Raw genomic sequence first — 18814 nt, forward strand, 5'->3', positions numbered from 1 at the left:
AGAAGATTAGTGAGTCTGAACAAACGAACTGCAGACAGGAAGCTTGGTCGCGCCAGTGACTGGATCATTTCAGAGGGATTTCGTTTACGAGGGCTGAAGCTGATCCTACTGTAGTTCATGAAGCCTCTCTCTCAACTTAAGGCTCTATAGTGTAAAATACTGAGTGCTAACAAAATGCTACCCTTCTAGCGGTTAGCCTGCTAGCTTTGTTCAGCCATGGATGAGTAGCCTGACTGTGCCACAATGAGCCCCAGCACTGGAGCTCCATTCTGGGCTTGAGTCCCTGCCTCCAGTCCCCTTTCTGTGGGTGTGGGGGATCAGAGTGGACATGGCGAGGAACAAGACTGGGTGGACAGGTGGCACCACCTGGAGATGAAGTGTTTACACCATGGAACACAGTCCCACGCTTTCCTGGCCACATTACAATATCTCTCTCTCACCTCTACATGGAGCCTCTCATTCATTACCTCTCTTTCACCTTCCTCTCTCTCTGCATGTCCTTTCAGCCTGCCCTGGGCACTGTGTCCCGTGTCAGCGGGCCATCTGTCTGAGAAGCCCCCCAGCCCTGTCTTTTCACTTCCTCTGTGTGTGTCCGGGCCTGGAGCCTGGCCTCCCACTGCTGGGCAGTGCTGGCAGCAGGCTGTAATGACAGAGCACCAGCAGCTAGTCCTGGTCACACTGAGGGGTGCTGCCCTGCCAAACCACTGACATTAGCATTAGCATCTGTGCTAATCCTCCAATGTAGGCCAGGACCCAGCACCTCCAGCCCACCTGCCAGGATCTGGAAACAGCTAGCCTGACACAGCTAGCCAGACACACAGAACACATACACTAGGCTTCCTGATATGCTAACAGTGGCCAAGGCCAATGATAGCCATACAAGCTCATCCCTAATCTTGAGGCTTACCTTCAGTCGATTTGAATTTGTGTGATTCACGCAAGCATTGTTGACAAAGGTCATATGTTTTTATGATTCATTGTTTTTGTTTGACAGTTGATCATATTCATATATTCATGTGTGTTCCAGTGCTTCATACTTGACTAATAGTAACCCATGGTAACTGTGTGAATACTGATTGTGAACACAATGGACAAGAGGCATGATGGACCTACTTCAGAGAGGTCCAATATGTTTTTGACTAAGAAATAGATTCACTGTCTTTTTCCCCTCACTACCCCTCTCTCTCCCCGTTTCCCCCTTTCCTCTCTCTCTCTCTCCCCGTTTCCCCTCTCCCTCTCTCTCCCTGTTTCCCCCTTTCCTCTCTCTCTCTCTCTCCCCCCATGGGAAACATGTTTCCCCTCTCCCTCTCTCTCCCCGTTTCCCCCTTTCCTCTCTCTCTCTCTCTCTCTCTCCCCATAAATATGGGTTGTATTTACAATGTTTCCCCCTTTCCTCTCTCTCTCCCCGTTTCCCCTCTCTCTAACCCATTTCCTCTCTCTCTTAACCCGTTTCTCCTCTCTCTCTCTCTCTCTCTCCCCGTTTCCCCTCTCTCTCTCTCTCTCTCCCCTGTTTCCCCTCTCTCTCCTGTATCCTCTCTCTCTCTCTCTCTCCGCGTTTCCCCTCTCTCTCTCTCTCTCTCTCTCTCTCTCTCCCTCGTTTCCCCTCTCTCTCTCTCTCTCTCTCCCCGTTTCCCTCTCCCCGTTTCTCTCTCTAACCCGTTTCCCCTCTCTCTCTCTCTCTCACCGTTTCCCCTCTCTCTCCCCCCGTTTCCCCTCTCTCCTCCCCGTTTCCCCTCTCTCTCTCTCTCTCTCTCCCTGTTTCCCCTATCTCTAACCCGTTTCCCCTCTCTCTCGCTCTCCCCGTTTCCCCTCTCTCTAATCCGTTTCCCCCTCTCTCTCTCTCTCTCTCCCCATTTCCCTCTCTCTAACCCATTTCCTCTCTCTCTAACCCATTTCTCCTCTCTCTCTCTCTCTCCCTGTATCCTCTCTCTCTCTCTCTCTCTCTCTCTCTCCCCGTTTTCCCCCGTTTCTCTCTCTCTCTCTCTCTCTCCCTCTCTCCCCCCGTTTCCCCTCTCTCTAACCCATTTCCCCTCTCTCTCTGTCTCTCTCACCGTTTCCCCTCTCTCTCTGTTTCCCCTATCTCTAACCCGTTTCCCCTCTCTCTCACTCTCCCCGTTTCCCCTCTCTCTAATCCGTTTCCCCTCTCTCTCTCCCTCTCTCTCTCTCCCCCGTTTCCCCTCTCTCTAACCCGTTTCCCCTCTCTCTAACCCGTTTCCCCTCTCTCTCTCTCTCACTAATTCAATTTTTAAAAATATCTTAACTGTTAAGCACAGTGTGAGCACAAAGCCATGTTTGCCAAAGGCAGGGCTGTGTTTGGCTGCCTGCTGGGTATGAAGGGGGTAGGAGGCAGAGAGAGGGGAGCTTGCCCACCTACCAGGGTCTCGCTCTCTCTCTCTCTCTCTCTCTCTCTCTCTCTCTCTCTCACACACACTCTCTCTCGGGCCTGGCACCAATGGCTGCTGGACTGAAGGACAGAAGGTGTGAGGGGCTTAGACCCACTGCGCCCTGTCAGAGACCAGGACACAGGCATTCACTGGGAGAGGGAGGGAGGGAGGGAGGGAGGGAGGGAGGGAGGGAGGGAGGGAGGGAGGGAGGGAGGGAGGGAGGGAGGGAGGGAGGGAGGGAGGGAGGGAGGGGGAGGGAGGGAGGGAGGGAGGGAGGGAGGGAGGGAGGGAGGGAGGGAGGGAGGGAAATGGAGCGGAGGAGAGACAGAGCGCAAGAGAGTGAAAGAGAGAGGGAGAAGTGACCACCCTCACACATATTTAGTGTAACACTCATCCTCAGACACTACAGTCCAACAGGACACAGACTCCCCTCTCTAATCACCTCCACAACTACAACTACTGGACTGTCTTTCTGTCTGTCCTGACAACGTTCTTCACAGGACCAGATGAATCATGTATGTGCCACCCTCCTAATTCAGAATTCTCCATAAGAAGGAGATTTGGGGGTGAGACAAGCACAGCGTGTAGCTACAAGGAGAATTGTGAAAATAAGTTTGCCGCAATGCACCTCAATATAGTATTACTAGAACCAGGGATCCATTGATGATGATAATGCCTACAGTATGTGTGTGTTTCAAGGACTGATATATATTCGGCGAGGCCGATTTTGCTGCTTCCATTCAACCAGGCATCTGCTGCACAGCGGTTATGTGTGGGAGTATCCATTCAGAAGAATGTATTGAGCAGATAGCTCTTCAGAACGCGATCCTTAAAGGAAGTCGTGTTGGCTTCAGTAACTCTAGCTGTGTGGTTATGTTACTACCTACACCGCGAGGACCAGATATAGGTCATGTCGATAGAGGAAAACGTCAATACTGGAGCATACGACCGGCTAGGCTGCGTTACTATGCACAGTCACTCACTCTGTGGCCAAAGTCCTGTTCAGAACACACGTACTTTTGAGAGAGAGAGAGAGAGAGAGAGAGAGAGAGAGAGAGAGAGAGAGAGGAAGAGAGGAAGAGAGGAAGAGAGGAAGAAAGGGGAGAGAGAACTTGAGAGGGACAGAAAGAGAAGGAAAAAGAGAGAGAGAGAGAGAGAGATAGAGAGAGAGAGAAAGGAGAGCAGTGCTAAAAGTGCTGACATGTTGATTTACTTCCTCCTCTGAATCAGACAGCTGAACGAATGCTCCTTGGACAAGGTCACTGAGGATCACGCGTCTCAGGTTAACACACTGAACCCATCCACCTGGATATTACACTACAGCAGACAGAGACAGGACACTGCACAAGGACAGCCCTTCTCCCTAATGTCCCCCTGTTCCCTTCTCCTACAGTAGTGGGGTGGGGTTGAAGCACGAAGGTGGAGAGAGGGAGGGATCTGTATACCCAGCCAGATAGCGGTTTGGATACGACAGAGAAATGGAGACTAACGTACTTGGTGTTTGCTGCTAGTGTGGTCACAGAACTGTATATACTCTATATTTCTTCATTCCTTGATTTTTATTTTGTGGATTTGTGTGTATTGTTTTGGAGTGTCAGGTATTACTGCACTGTTGGAGCTAGAAACATAAGCATTTTGCTACACCAGATCTGATTTGATTTATGTCCTGTCGCCAACACCGTGTCATGTTTTGCATGGCACGGAACATGAAAAAAGGAGAGCATGAAATAAGCACAAACTGATCTGCTACCAGGCTAGTCTAAACCTGGGTGAAGTACATGAGGTGAACACTTCCCCAAAAAATACTCAGATTGAGGACATAGGCTACTGAATGTAAAATAATTCCCAGCGGAGGTCATGGATGTGGGAGCGAACGAGTAGCAATAAAGCAGATGGCAGTAAGGCCTCTCTGCACAGTAGACCATTGTAGAGTGGAGGGAGTGGGACTGACTGTTTCACTCACTGTAGAAAGGTCTGGAAGCGAGCAGCAAACACAGAGTTAGATAGATGGAAAAACAAAGTTAGTTAGGAGACCCCCTTCACACTGTTGGGGATCCAGGGAGATCTTTATCACGCACGCACACGCACACGCACACGCACAGGCTTGAGGGTAATCAAATAATAGCAAACAGAAAACAAGCAACAACAAATGCAGTACCAAAACCTGCACACAATTACTGGCCTGTCCCGCTGCCAAGAGAGGGCAACTGATAAAGCAGGGTCCGTATCAGGTGGTTCCCAATGTGGTTCCATTGTAACCCTGTAACCACAGTGGTGGCTGTTTAATGTAGCCCTGCATCACATTACCCCACGCACTTTGAGGGCTAATGGGATCCAACTTGGGTGGGTAATTGGATTGGCCCCCAATGACAGACAGACAAACAGACAGACGGACACTATACAGACAGACACTATATAGACAGACACATGACAAACACGCCCCATCACCCCACCATAACGATGTGGTAGACTGGTACTCACCGCTCCCTCTCTCTGCCCTGTCAGGATGCTGACGTACAGCACTATACACAGGGCAAACACTAGCAATAGCATGCCCAGACATCCCTTCCATAACTTCCTGGTATTAGGATTAGGATGTTGAGTCTCTTAAAATGTATCTCCACACTGTTGAGAGACAGTAGGAGACCAGACAGGGGGCCTACAGTGAGGGAGAGGGTGTCCTCGAGACATGCCCGTGCAAAAATGTCCCCCCCCAAACCCCTGAAGCACTGTGAGCTGCGGCGACACACATTATAAATCGTCTGAGAATTAGAGAATGGAAAAATAGTTTAGCACACTTAGCAGAGGCACGAGTCCTCATTCCACAGGTGCCAGATAGGGGCATTACAGTTCTCTTCTCCGCAGAAAGACAGACAGAGGGAGAAAAAGACAAGAGAGAGAGTGCATAAGAGGAATCTCTCTGGCTGACCGAGGAGAGAAGGGAGAGAGAGGAGAGGAGAGGAGAGGAGGGAGGGAGGGAGGGTTGATAAAAAAGGACCCAGCCATGGAAGCTAATTTCAAGGTTGTGGTAATCTCACCCCTGGGCCCCAGATGATGGAGTCTGGGGTTGGGGTTGTTGTTGTTGGGGTGGTGTATGTCATCAGGCATGCAGAGCGGCAAGAAGATAAGCTTTTCCGAAAACAACAACTTTGAAATAGTGTGTGTTTGCATGCGTGTGTGTGTGTGTGTGTGTGTGTGTGTGTGTGTGTGTGTGTGTGTGTGTGTGTGTGTGTGTGTGTGTGTGTGTGTGTGTGTGTGTGTGTGTGTGTGTGCGTGCGTGCGTGAGTGAGGCATGAGGTGTGTGTATGTGTGGTGTTTCCCTGCCTTATCACCAGGACCTTCCCTCACATAACAAGTTATTCCAGTATGATAACACACACAGAGTGAGACAGACAGACAGGCCCGCAAGCGAGTCAGTGGCTTGGGGTGTTGGGCTGGAAAACGGACTTGTTATGTGAGATTTAGAACAGGTGAGATTTAGAACAGGTGAGAATTAAAACAGACAGCAGCGGCTGGGGGATGGAGGAGGTGGGAGGCTTCGCAGTGCCACGCCTCGTCTGCGGAGCCGGGGGGGATGTGAATGGGTGTTTTACAGCTACTCTTCCTCCCTCCTCAGGCTGCCTCACGGACTAAACAACAAGTGCCTCGCCACTGGGGAGGAGAGCTAGAGAACAGGAGGATGAAGTAGGGAGGGAGGGAGGGACGTGCTCTGCGGAGCGAAGAAGAGGTCAGGTTATGTCATAGTTTCTCGCTTATCTCAGTCTCTTTAAATACCTGCCAGGGCTGTGCAAACAAGCCGTCAGTAGACAGAGCCCCTGCAGCCCAGACCAGCCCCATCTGTCACACACACAAATACACACGCACAGTGACGGCTGTATCGCCACGACAACACACAGCAGACAGCTTGTACCAAAACACAGAGAAGAAGGCTGTGTATGGTGGAGATCCAACAGCCACTGTCATCCTCCATTCAGTTTACAAACACACTGACAACAAGGGAATCACTTCTCAGCAGCATCACCACAGAGAGAGAGAGAGAGAGACGAGGTAGAGAAAAGGAGAGGGAGAAACGGTATGTCTACTTACCTGGGTATATCAGCTTCCCAGTCCCACAACATCTCCAGTCACCAACAGCAATCCTCTGGGGTGAAACTTTTCCTGTCCATTCTCCGGGGTCACCGATAGAAAGCCAAAACAGCGGGGCCAAACTCCCATCAATCAGAATAGCCACTCACTGGTAGTGAGAGCGTATGCTTGCTCGGAGACCTACTGATGTAAGCTAGTCACCAGAGAAAATACCCAGTCAGTTGTGACGCATATCCAGGATCAGAAATAGCAATAGGGCCCCCAGAGGGATTATACAACAGACTACATTTAGAGGACCTTCCACTGGCCCACAGAGCAGGAAGGCAGGCAGCGCTCATGCTCATTCTCTCTCTCTCGCCTGCCTGCCGGCCGGCCTGCCTGCCTGCCCTCTCTTTGCTGGCTCCACAGTCTTTTTTTACAAAGTAAGATGACATTTTCCTAAGCAAGACATGACCACAAATAGAGGGGTCAAGTGAAAGACAGCAGTTATGGGGTGGAGCGGCAGGAGCAGGGCTGTTGCCGGCTGCTTCTCTCTCTAAGTGTTGTGTTGTTATGACACAGCAGCACAACCTTATCAGGCTGGCCTGGCGGGCGACACCACACTACAGCAGTCTGGACACACACCACCTCTGACCCCCCGGGGGTTGTCCTATCCAAAAGCGAGTGTGTCCTGTCAAAGAGCGAGCCATAACATGGTATCCCTCTACTCTCCCTCCTTCCCTATACCCCTCCCGCCCCGCTTCCCCTGCCGCCTCCCCCTCCCCACTCCTCCTCCTCCTCCTCCCTAGCTCTATAAATAACTTGCCAGGCTGATAGTGAAAAATGGCCTCAGAGATGTGTTTTCTCCGGCCCAATCCCCTGCTCTCCGGTCAACGATATGATTCGCTCCTGTGTTGCTCCTTCAGTGCGTGGCTACCGCCACATTAAGAGTGCCATGAAGAGTGACATTGGGACAGGGCAGCACTGGGACAGGACAGCACTGGGACAGGGCAGCATTGGGACAGGGCAGCACTGGGACAGGGCAGCATTGGGACAGGGAAGCACTGGGACAGGGCAGCATTCGGACAGGGCAGCACTGGGACAGAGCAACATTGGGACAGGGCTGCACTGGGACAGGGCAGCACTGGGACAGGTCAGCATTGGGACAGGGCGGCATTGGGACAGGGTCGCACTGGGACAGGGCAGCAGTGGGACAGGACTGCACTGGGACAGGGCAGCACTGGGACAGGGCAGCATTGGGACAGGGCCGCACTGGGACAGGGCAGCATTGGGACAGGACTGCACTGGGACAGGGCAGCACTGGGACAGGGCAGCATTGGGACAGGACTGCACTGGGACAGGGCAACATTGGGACAGGACTGCACTGGGACAGGGCACATTGGGACAGGGCTGCACTGGGACAGGGCTGCACTGGTACAGGGCAGCAGAGAGAGATGGAAGAGGGAAAGGGAGAAAGAGAAGAGAGAAGCCCAGCTGAGCAATAGCTTCCAGCCACAACCCTCGCTGCAGTATTGAATATTAATGCATGTTTATGCTTCTGAATTAACCTCAGGTATGTCATGAGTGACAGTGGTGTAGCTAGTTTGAGAGCTCCCGTATAACATTCTCCGCATTGCCTACATTCAGGGCCACACATTGTCAAAACGCAGGCAGTGTGGAGAGCACATACGGCAGTTGTTTTGAGTGGACCAACTCGAGCAAGGGTAGACACCAGTTCCATGCTGGTGATACTCTGGCTAATAACGCCCGTGCTGTCACGCAAGTCAAACGTGCACCTCTATTATAAGACCATTGTTACTTTGCCCTTACTGGAGAATCCAATTTATAGGTCTAACAATAACTTGACCTCTGTTGAACTCCCTATGAGAAATCAGAAACTGCTGTGGGCAGGAGACAAATGGGAATAGTTGACCCTAACACCCCCCCCAAAGGACTGTCCCGGAGCAGGGAGACCTGACACCATAGCCACCTATTGGCTATCCAAAGTAGCCAACACTTGCTGTGAACTAAACTCAAAAGTCCACACTGTTCAGCTCTCAGTAGGAGTGCAGTACTCCTGAGCAGGAAGCAGAGGTATAGTTGATGCGATGTGTGGGACAAGATGAAATGACACAGTTCACAACGACAGGCCTAGCTATTTCTACGTGAGCATGTGCATTCACACTGGGAGACAGCAGAAAGAGAATAACACTATAGCACACAACAGGTGTTATGAGAGAAAGACAGATAGAGTGTTTAACACACTCAGGACTCAACACTCCATTTGACTTCATCTTAAAAGACACAGTTCCCCATTGCCTTTTACAGGTGGAATAGCATCATTAGGTATAAATAGAGAGAAACATATGTTTATATTTTGAAATTAGCAGAGTATAAAAACTAGGACAGTTCTCTATCATATACTGTAGGCCCTACTGCACATCTTTATGTAAACACATAACATGACCTGGATATCAAGCAACAGAATGATCTAGTAGAAACATACACTCAGATGTCAGTTTATTAGGTACACCATCCCATTTCTGAAGAAAAAACACAAATGTGTAAAATGTATGTATAGTATTTTTTTAACCTTTATTTAACTAGGCAAGTCAGTTAAGAACAAATTCTTATTTTCAATGACAGCCTAGGAACAGTGGGTTAACTGCCTGTTCAGGGACAGAACAACATATTTGTACCTTGTCAGCTTGGGGATTTGAACTTGCAACCTTTCAGTTACTAGTCCAACACTCTAACCACTAGACTACCCTAGCATTTTGGAAATAAACTCTTCATTTATGCATAAAACGCTGAACGGCACATGCTGCGTGTGACCAAATCAGCTTATCCTGTCAAGGCACAAACTCTCTCACTATCCACGTTTGAAAACCATTTAGCTAGCTAGTAAAACAGACTAGACAACCTTGTAGAGTTCTTCAAGTGGAGAATTCTGTGAATGTCTATGAATACATCTAAAGATAGTTTTCCGGCACCTCAGGTCAATTCCTTGCCCTATGGGTTTCTATAACCGTGTTATAAACTGGCGAGGAAGATTCCAACCTTTGCCATCTAGGACCCTGGCTGCACAAGGTTAGTCCCAAAACTCTGAGTGGAGTGGACCCTTTAAAAAGGCTACAAAACCAGCTACAGAAATGTAACCTAAATGTACGCTATAAAATGTAGTTACTTCAAAAGCTGGTTGCATCAACGGCACCACATCACTCTAAAATCCATGGCCTTCAAGGAGAAATTAATCCCACCACTCATCTGAGACCTGGAATCACATTGAACTTAAGGATGTTACATTTGAGTCATTTAGTAGATGCTCTTACACAGGGTGACTTACAGTAGTGAGTACACACATCTTTGTACTAGTCCCACGTGGGAATCGAAACCCCAACCCTGCCCTCGCTAGCACCACGCTGTACCAGCTGAGCCACACAGGACTTTCATCAGACACATATTGATATCTGTGCCTAATGTACACTGAGAGAGAGGGGGAAACTGCCTTGGTAACTGGAGCAAGAGAAAATGGGGAGAGGAATCCCTTTCTGTATTTTTCTATTGAAAGCTGTGCAGAGGGTTTCACTTATACACCCCCTGGAGCGGAGACAGAGGAACACACAGGGAGCGGAGTCCGCAAAGCACGCAGCACACACACACGTACCCAAATGCACACACACGCACTACATTTTAAACCGTGTTTTATGGTGCGACAAAATAATGAACGTGCTCCTTTAAGTCAAAGCAGACATCGAATGAGTCACATCACATTTTATCGCTATTTTATATCCCTTTACACGTTTCTTTCCTTCTATTCAGGGACGGACAGAGAGAGGGAGAAGTAGAAACACAGTGTGTCACATGTTCCTGGCAGCATCAGCCTCTCTAATGGGACCAGAGCTTTTTCATGACAAGGTCATATTTGACCTAGCGACCCCTGACCGTCCCTGGCCAGGGGGTGGGTCTTCCTAGCAGGCCTTGGGGGAGCGTGAGGCAGCCTGACAGAATGAGATCAAGCGATCATGAAAACAGTCGCTCAGCAGCCCCTCCAAAACAAACCCGCTCTCATGCAGCCGAGGTACAATTGCTCATTGGAGTGTGAGGCAGTGACTCTCTCTCAGCCAGCCATCAGGGACCCAGTTAGGAGTTACGCAACAGGCCTGCCTGCGTGTTTTCCACCGCCAGCTGAGGGGCCGACCCCACAGCTGTTCCCGATTCCGACGGTGAAACCCTTTCTGGACAAAACCTCTCGGAACGTCGCACCCCTCCCCACCCCCTCCCGCCCCGAAGCCCTTCTCTCCGTCCCTGTCACTCCACCGGGTCTCATGTTGCCCGTGGCACCTGTTACCCCCAGCGGTAAGGCAAAGCAGGCAGGCAGGCCAGCTCAGAGAGCCCCCCACTCCATTCCACCACTCCCCCATGGCCCTTTTTCTCTCCAGTGTCAGTTTACGGCAATCACCCAGACAAGCAGTAACAATTTTAGACTTGGCCCTGAGTCAGATCAGCTGGCTGATGCTGGGAATGAGCACCGGGGGCTTCCCAAACAGAACACCCCTGCTGGGGTCCCATGGCCCGCAGCTCCTCTACAACCAACAACACATGGGAGCGCAGGTGAGTCACTAAGAGCCACGCTCAAGAACAAAACGATCAAAAGGTATCTGGGGTCAGGCTGGCTCACTGAAAATGTGTTTTTTTCCAGACTTGAATCAAAACCAAATGTACTGTCGTGATTCGTGAAAGATCATGGATGGGAGTTAATTTAACAAATTATATTTTTCCCTGACAAACAATTGCCCTGGAAAGAGCATTATGGCCTCATAATCAAGTCAATTGCTTTGACAGCACATATTTAACCGCTTTTTAATTTGCTCGAGAGACAAATCAGTCCAAATCCTCCATCACAGATGGCTGGATAAAATTTCCATCAAACATGATATTAATTGGGTTGCATCACACCTTTCAGTTTTACAGGCGATTAACATAATCTGGTTTTTAACAGGTTTTAATGGCAGCCAATTTGTAGCTATTTGTGGCATGCACACAGGAACCGAGTAGGAGGCTCTGAGAGGGTGGTAAAGTGGCATCTTGAATATTGACAGATTTGATTCAAAATTCATTTCAATGACTCCCATGAATATCCAGTAAACGCCCCCACACAACCCACTAAGTGTTTTAAATCTTCATACACCATGCTGTACACCACAAATATGCAAGCACGTTCTAGAGGGAAGTACATTTATAGAGGAACATTCTCAAATAAATCACTCAATTTACCCCTAAAATACACTCCTCTCAATCTTTCATTGCAAATGACTGAGACGATAATCTTACCTCTTGCTTTCTAAAAACAGATCCTTCCACAGCGCCAAATGAAGCTAAAGCACACATGCCATTCATCTTTATAGCCTGGGCATGCTCTGTCATTCATCTGTATAGCCTGGCCATGCTCTGTCATTTAGATCCTATGGCCTGGCTGGGGAGTAGAGTAACACTGAGCGGCTGTTAGTGGATGAGCAGTGAAGGACATGCTGTCAGATTGGCTCAGGCTAAAAATATCATGGGCTGCCCCATGGACATTACTATACTCCTAGCATCTCTCTCTCTCTCTCTCTCTCTTTTCTCATGGACATTACTATACTCCTAGCATCTCTCTCTTTTCACATGGACATTACTATACTCCTAGCATCTCTCTCTTTTCACATGGACGTTACTATACTCCTAGCATCTCTCTCTCTCTCTTTTTTCTCATGGACATTACAATACTCCTAGCATCTCTCTCTCTCTCTCTTTCTCATGGACATTACTATACTCCTAGCATCTCTCTCTCTCTTTTCTCATGGACGTTACAATACTCCTAGCATCTCTCTCTCTCTTTTCTCATGGACGTTACTATACTCCTAGCATCTCTCTCTCTCTCTCTCATGGACATTACTATACTCCTAGCATCTCTCTCTCTCTTTCTCATTTTACTCAGCATGGACATTACTATACTCCTAGCATCTCTCTCTCTTTTTTCTCATGGACACAATACTCCTAGCATCTCTCTCTCTCTCTCTCTTCTTTTCTCATGGACATTACTATACTCCTAGCATCTCTCTCTCTCTTTTCTCATGGACGTTACAATACTCCTAGCATCTCTCTCTCTCTTTTTCACATGGACATTACTATACTCCTAGCATCTCTCTCTTCTCTCTTTTCATGGACATTACTATACTCCTAGCACATCTCTCTCTCTCTTTTTCTCATGGACATTACTATACTCCTAGCATCTCTCTCTCTCTCTCTTTTCTCATGGACATTACTATACTCCTAGCATCTCTCTCTTTTCACATGGACATTACTATACTCCTAGCATCTCTCTCTTTTCACATGGACATTACTATACTCCTAGCATCTCTCTCTTTTCACATGGACATTACTATACTCCTAGCATCTCTCTCTTTTCACATGGACATTACTATACTCCTAGCATCTCTCTCTTTTCACATGGACATTACTATACTCCTAGCATCTCTCTCTTTTCTCATGGACATTACTATACTCCTAGCATCTCTCTCTCTCTCTCTCTTTTCTCATGGACATTACTATACTCCTAGCATCTCTCTCTCTCTCTCTCTCTTTTCACATGGACATTACTATACTCCTAGCACATCTCTCTCTCTTTTCTCATGGACATTACTATACTCCTAGCATCTCTCTCTCTCTCTTTTTCTCATGGACATTACTATACTCCTAGCATCTCTCTCTTTTCACATGGACATTACTATACTCCTTCTCTCTCTTTTCATGGACATTACTATACTCCTAGCATCTCTCTCTTTTCACATGGACATTACTATACTCCTAGCATCTTTCTTTTCACATGGACATTACTATACTCCTAGCATCTCTCTCTTTTCACATGGACATTACTTTCTCTCATGGACGTTACTATACTCCTAGCATCTCTAGGACATTACTCTCTAGCATCTCTCTTTTTCACATGGACATTACTATACTCCTAGCATCTCTTTTCACATGGACATTACTATACTCCTAGCATCTCTCTCTTCACATGGACATTACTATACTCCTAGCATCTCTCTCTCTCTTTTTTCTCATGGACGTTACTATACTCCTAGCATCTCTCTCTCTCTCTCTTTTTCTCATGGACATTACTATACTCCTAGCATCTCTCTCTCTCTCTTTTCTCATGGACGTTACTATACTCCTAGCATCTCTCTCTCTCTCTTTTCTCATGGATGTTACTATACTCCTAGCATCTCTCTCTCTCTCTCTTTTCTCATGGACGTTACTATACTCCTAGCATCTCTCTCTCTCTCTTTTTCTCATGGACGTTACTATACTCCTAGCATCTCTCTCTCTCTCTTTTTCTCATGGACGTTACTAAACTCCTAGCATCTCTCTCTCTCTCATTTACTATACTCATCTCTCTCTCTCTCTTTTTCTCATGGACGTTACTAAACTCCTAGCATCTCTCTCTCTCTTTTCTCATGGACATTACTATACTCCTAGCATCTCTTTCTCTCTTTTCTCATGGATGTTACTATACTCCTAGCATCTCTCTCTCTCTCTCTTTTCTCATGGACATTACTATACTCCTAGCATCTCTCTCTCTCTCTCTTTTCTCATGGACGTTACTATACTCCTAGCATCTCTCTCTCTCTCTCTTTTCTCATGGATATTACTATACTCCTAGCATCTCTCTCTCTCTCTTTTCTCATGGACGTTACTATACTCCTAGCATTTCTCTCTCTCTCTCTTTTCTCATGGATGTTACTATACTCCTAGCATCTCTCTCTCTTTTTCTCATGGACATTACTATACTCCTAGCATCTCTCTCTCTCTCTTTTTCTCATGGACGTTACTATACTCTTAGCATCTCTCTCTCTCTCTTTTCTCATGGACGTTACTATACTCCTAGCATCTCTCTCTCTTTTTTCTCATGGACGTTACTATACTCCTAGCATCTCTCTCTCTCTTTTCTCATGGACGTTACTATACTCCTAGCATCTCTCTCTCTCTTTTCTCATGGACGTTACTATACTCCTAGCATCTCTCTCTCTCTCTCTTTTCTCATGGACATTACTATACTCCTAGCATCTCTCTCTCTCTCTCTTTTTTCTCATGGATGTTACTATACTCCTAGCATCTCTCTCTCTCTCTCTTTTCTCATGGACGTTACTATACTCTTAGCATCTCTCTCTCTCTTTTCTCATGGACGTTACTATACTCCTAGCATCTCTTCTCATGGACGTTACTATACTCCTAGCATCTCTCTCTCTCTCTCTTTTCTCATGGACATTACTATACTCCTAGCATCTCTCTCTCTCTCTCTCTTTTTCTCATGGATGTTACTATACTCCTAGCATCTCTCTCTCTCTCTTTTTCTCATGGACATTACTATACTCTAGCATCTCTCTCTTTTTTCTCATGGATGTTACTATACTCCTAGCATCTCTCTCTCTCTTTTCTCATGGACATTACTATACTCCTACCATCTCTCTCTCTCTCTCTTTTTTCTCATGGACATTACTATACTCCTAGCATCTCTCTCTTTTTCTCATGGACGTTACTATACTCCTAGCATCTCTCTCTCTCTCTCTTTTCTCATGGATGTTACTATACTCCTAGCATCTCTCTCTCTCTCTTTTTCTCATGGACGTTACTATACTCCTAGCATCTCTCTCTTTTCTCATGGACATTACTGTACTCCTAGCATCTCTCTCTCTCTTTTCTCATGGACATTACTATACTCCTAGCATCTCTCTCTCTCTCTCTTTTCTCATGGACATTACTATACTCCTAGCATCTCTCTCTCTCTCTCTCTCTCTTTTCTCATGGACATTACTATACTCCTAGCATCTCTCTCTCTCTCTCTTTTCTCATGGACGTTACTATACTCCTAGCATCTCACCCTCTCTCTCTTTTCTCATGGACATTACTATACTCCTAGCATCTCTCTATCTCTCTCTTTTCTCATGGACATTACTATACTCCTAGCATCTCTCTCTCTCTCTCTCTTTTCTCATGGACGTTACTATACTCCTAGCATCTCACCCTCTCTCTCTTTTCTCATGGACATTACTATACTCCTAGCATCTCTCTCTCTCTCTTTTTCTCATGGACGTTACTATACTCCTAGCATCTCTCTCTCTCTTTTCTCATGGACGTTACTATACTCCTAGCATCTCTCTCTCTCTCTCTTTTCTCATGGACATTACTATACTCCTAGCATCTCTCTCTCTCTCTCTCTCTTTTCTCATGGATGTTACTATACTCCTAGCATCTCTCTCTCTCTCTCTTTTCTCATGGACATTACTATACTCCTAGCATCTCTCTCTCTCTTTTTCATGGATGTTACTATACTCCTAGCATCTCTCTCTCTCTTTTCTCATGGACATTACTATACTCCTACCATCTCTCTCTCTCTCTCTCTCTTTTCTCATGGACATTACTATACTCCTAGCATCTCTCTCTCTCTTCTCTCTTTTCTCATGGACATTACTATACTCCTAGCATCTCTCTCTCTCTTTTCTCATGGACGTTACTATACTCCTAGCATCTCACCCTCTCTCTCTTTTCTCATGGACATTACTATACTCCTAGCATCTCTCTCTCTCTCTCTTTTCTCATGGACATTACTATACTCCTAGCATCTCTCTCTCTCTTTTCTCATGGACGTTACTATACTCTAGCATCTCACCCTCTCTCTCTTTTCTCATGGACATTACTATACTCCTAGCATCTCACCCTCTCTCTCTTTTCTCATGGACATTACTATACTCCTAGCATCTCTCTCTCTCTCTCTCTCTTTTCTCATGGACATTACTATACTCCTAGCATCTCTCTCTCTCTTTTCTCATGGACGTTACTATACTCCTAGCATCTCACCCTCTCTCTCTTTTCTCATGGACGTTACTATACTCCTAGCATCTCTCTCTCTTTTCTCATGGACATTACTATACTCCTAGCATCTCTCTCTCTTTTCTCATGGATATTACTATACTCCTAGCATCTCTCTCGCTCTTTTTTCTCATGGCAATGGGCCACAACTTTTGCTACTGTGATGGCACATTACGGTATTTTGACTAACAGATATGGGAATTTATCAGTTTGATTTGTTTACAAATTCTTTCCGGGTCTATGTGATCTGTGGGAAATATGTGTCTCTAATATGGTCATACATTTGGCAGGAGGTTAGGAAGTGCAGCTCAGTTTCCACTGTGGACAGTGGGCACGTATCTAATCTATTGATTCCAGATAGCATTCCAAATTGCTTTGTTTTCTGGTTGATTCTTTACAGTGTGTCAAATAATTCTCTTTTTGCATTCTCATAATTTGTTTGGATCTAATTGTGTTGCTGTCCTGGGTCTGTTTGTGTTTGTAAACAGAGCCCCAGAACCAGCTGGCTGAAGGGGACTCTTTTCTAGGTTCATCTCTGTAGGTGAGGGCTTTGTGGTGGAATGTGTGGGCATCTTTTCATTTTAGGTGGTTGTAAAATTGAACAGCTCTTTTCTGGATTTTGATAACTAGCGGGTATAGTCCTAATTTTGCTCTGCTTGCATCATTTGGGGTTTTGCGTCTTTGCAGAATTCTGCATGCAGAGTCTCAATTGGGTGTTTGTCCCATTTAGTGAATTCTTAGTTGGTGAGTGGAGCCCAGACCTCACAATCACAGAGGGCAATGGGTTCTATAACTGACTGAGCCAGATCCTAATTGGGATGTTGAGTTTTATGTTCCTCTGTTTAGGCAGAGGTAGGTATAATTATTGGTATGCTCTTGGGCAACGGTGTCTAAATATGATCTCTCTTGTATTCGTTGTCCTGGCAACTGGACCTTTTTTGGAACACCGTTATTTTTGGCTTACTGAGAGTCACCGACAGGTTCCAGGTCTGACAGAATCTGTGCAGAAGATCTAGGTGCTGCTGTAGGTCCTCTTTGGTTGGGGACAGAAGAACCAGATCATCTGCAAACAGTAGACGTTTGAGTTCAAAGTCCAGCAGGGTGAAGCCGGGTGCTGCAGACTGTTCTAGTGCCCTCGCCAATTAATTGATATACAGTATGTTGAAGATGGTGGGGCTCAAGCTGCATCCCTGTCTCACCCCACGGCCCTGAGGAAAGTGTATGTTTATTGCCAATTTCCAACCATTTGTTTAGCAGACCCTAATGCCAAAGTGGTCCCATGTGTCTCAGTTGGTAGCGCATGGCACTTGCAACACCAGGGTTGTAGGTTCAATTCCCAAGGGGGTCCAGTATGACGAAGAAGAAGAAAAAAAGTATGAAAATGTTTGCAGTCTACTTACTGTAAGTCACTCTGGATAAGAGTGTCTGCTAAATGACTAAAATGTTAACTTGAGTAAAGCCCTTTTTTAAATCAACAAAGCATGAGAAGACTTCGCTTTTGTTTTGTTTTGTTTGTTTGTCAATAAGGTTGTGCATGGTGTATGGGTCTGTTGTACAGTATTTTAGGAAGGAGTCAACTTGACATTTGCTCAGGACATTGTTTTCACTGAGGAAATAAATGTTGGACTCTGCTGTTGATGATACTGCAGAGGACTTTCCAGAGATTACTGTTGACGCAGATTCTGCTGTATTGAGGTTCAATTTGCCTAAACCTTTGTGGATTGAGGTGACCAGACCTTGGTTCCAAATATTGGGGAAGATGTCAGAGCTGAGGATAATGTTGAAGATTTAAGAATAGCCTATCTGTATCATTTTGTTTAGTATACCATCAACACCACAGGCCTTTTTGGGTTGGATGGTTTGTACTTTGTCCTGTAGCTCTTACAATGTAATTAGTGAATCTAATGGCTTCTGGTGATAGTTGATTCTAAGTGAAGTACATTATCATGTATATGTTTTTGTTCTTGGTTCTTTGTTATACAGCCAAAAGAATGGAGAAGTGGTTTATCCACACATCTCCATTTCTGGATAGAAGTGATTTGATTCTACGGATTCATCAATCACATTGAGCTGTTTTCTTGCATGCTGTTCCTTGTTTTTCTTAGTGTATTTCTGTATTGTTTAAGGCGTAAGCTAAACCACTTCTCATCGCTGTTCATTTTCTTAGGTTTTCTGCTTAATATGTTAGCTGATAGGTCAAATATACTGTTCAGGCTTCCTACTGCTAAATGTACACTTACAGACTGTGGGTTAAGTTCAGTGATAAAGTAATCTACAGTACAACTGCCAAGAGATGAGCTATAGGTGTACCTACCATTGGAGTCCCCTCGAAGTATACCATTGACTATGTATAGTTCCAGCGTGCAACAGAAAAGCAGGAGTTGTGACCCGTTTCTGTTGGTTGTTTTGTCGTAGTTGTGTCTAGGGGGCACTCTCTCTCTCTCTCGCGCGGCAGG

General features: G+C 46.4%; 1 protein-coding gene across 6 annotated transcripts in view; it reads right to left on the reverse strand.

Moving 5' to 3' along the window:
• Positions 1-18814, reverse strand: part of hivep2a (HIVEP zinc finger 2a) — a 103534-nt gene that overhangs the window by 60020 nt on the left and 24700 nt on the right. For 4 of the 6 annotated variants that reach the window (XM_042321702.1, XM_042321700.1, XM_042321706.1 and 1 more), the window contains one exon: positions 6471-6663. The exons of the other annotated variants lie outside the window; for them this stretch is intronic. The gene's annotated coding sequence lies outside the window, so the exon portion shown is untranslated. The remainder of the gene's footprint in view (positions 1-6470; positions 6664-18814) is intronic. 6 annotated transcript variants of the gene reach the window in all.

This window comes from Oncorhynchus tshawytscha, linkage group LG05 (assembly GCF_018296145.1).
Source record: "Oncorhynchus tshawytscha isolate Ot180627B linkage group LG05, Otsh_v2.0, whole genome shotgun sequence".
NCBI lineage: Eukaryota > Metazoa > Chordata > Actinopteri > Salmoniformes > Salmonidae > Oncorhynchus > Oncorhynchus tshawytscha.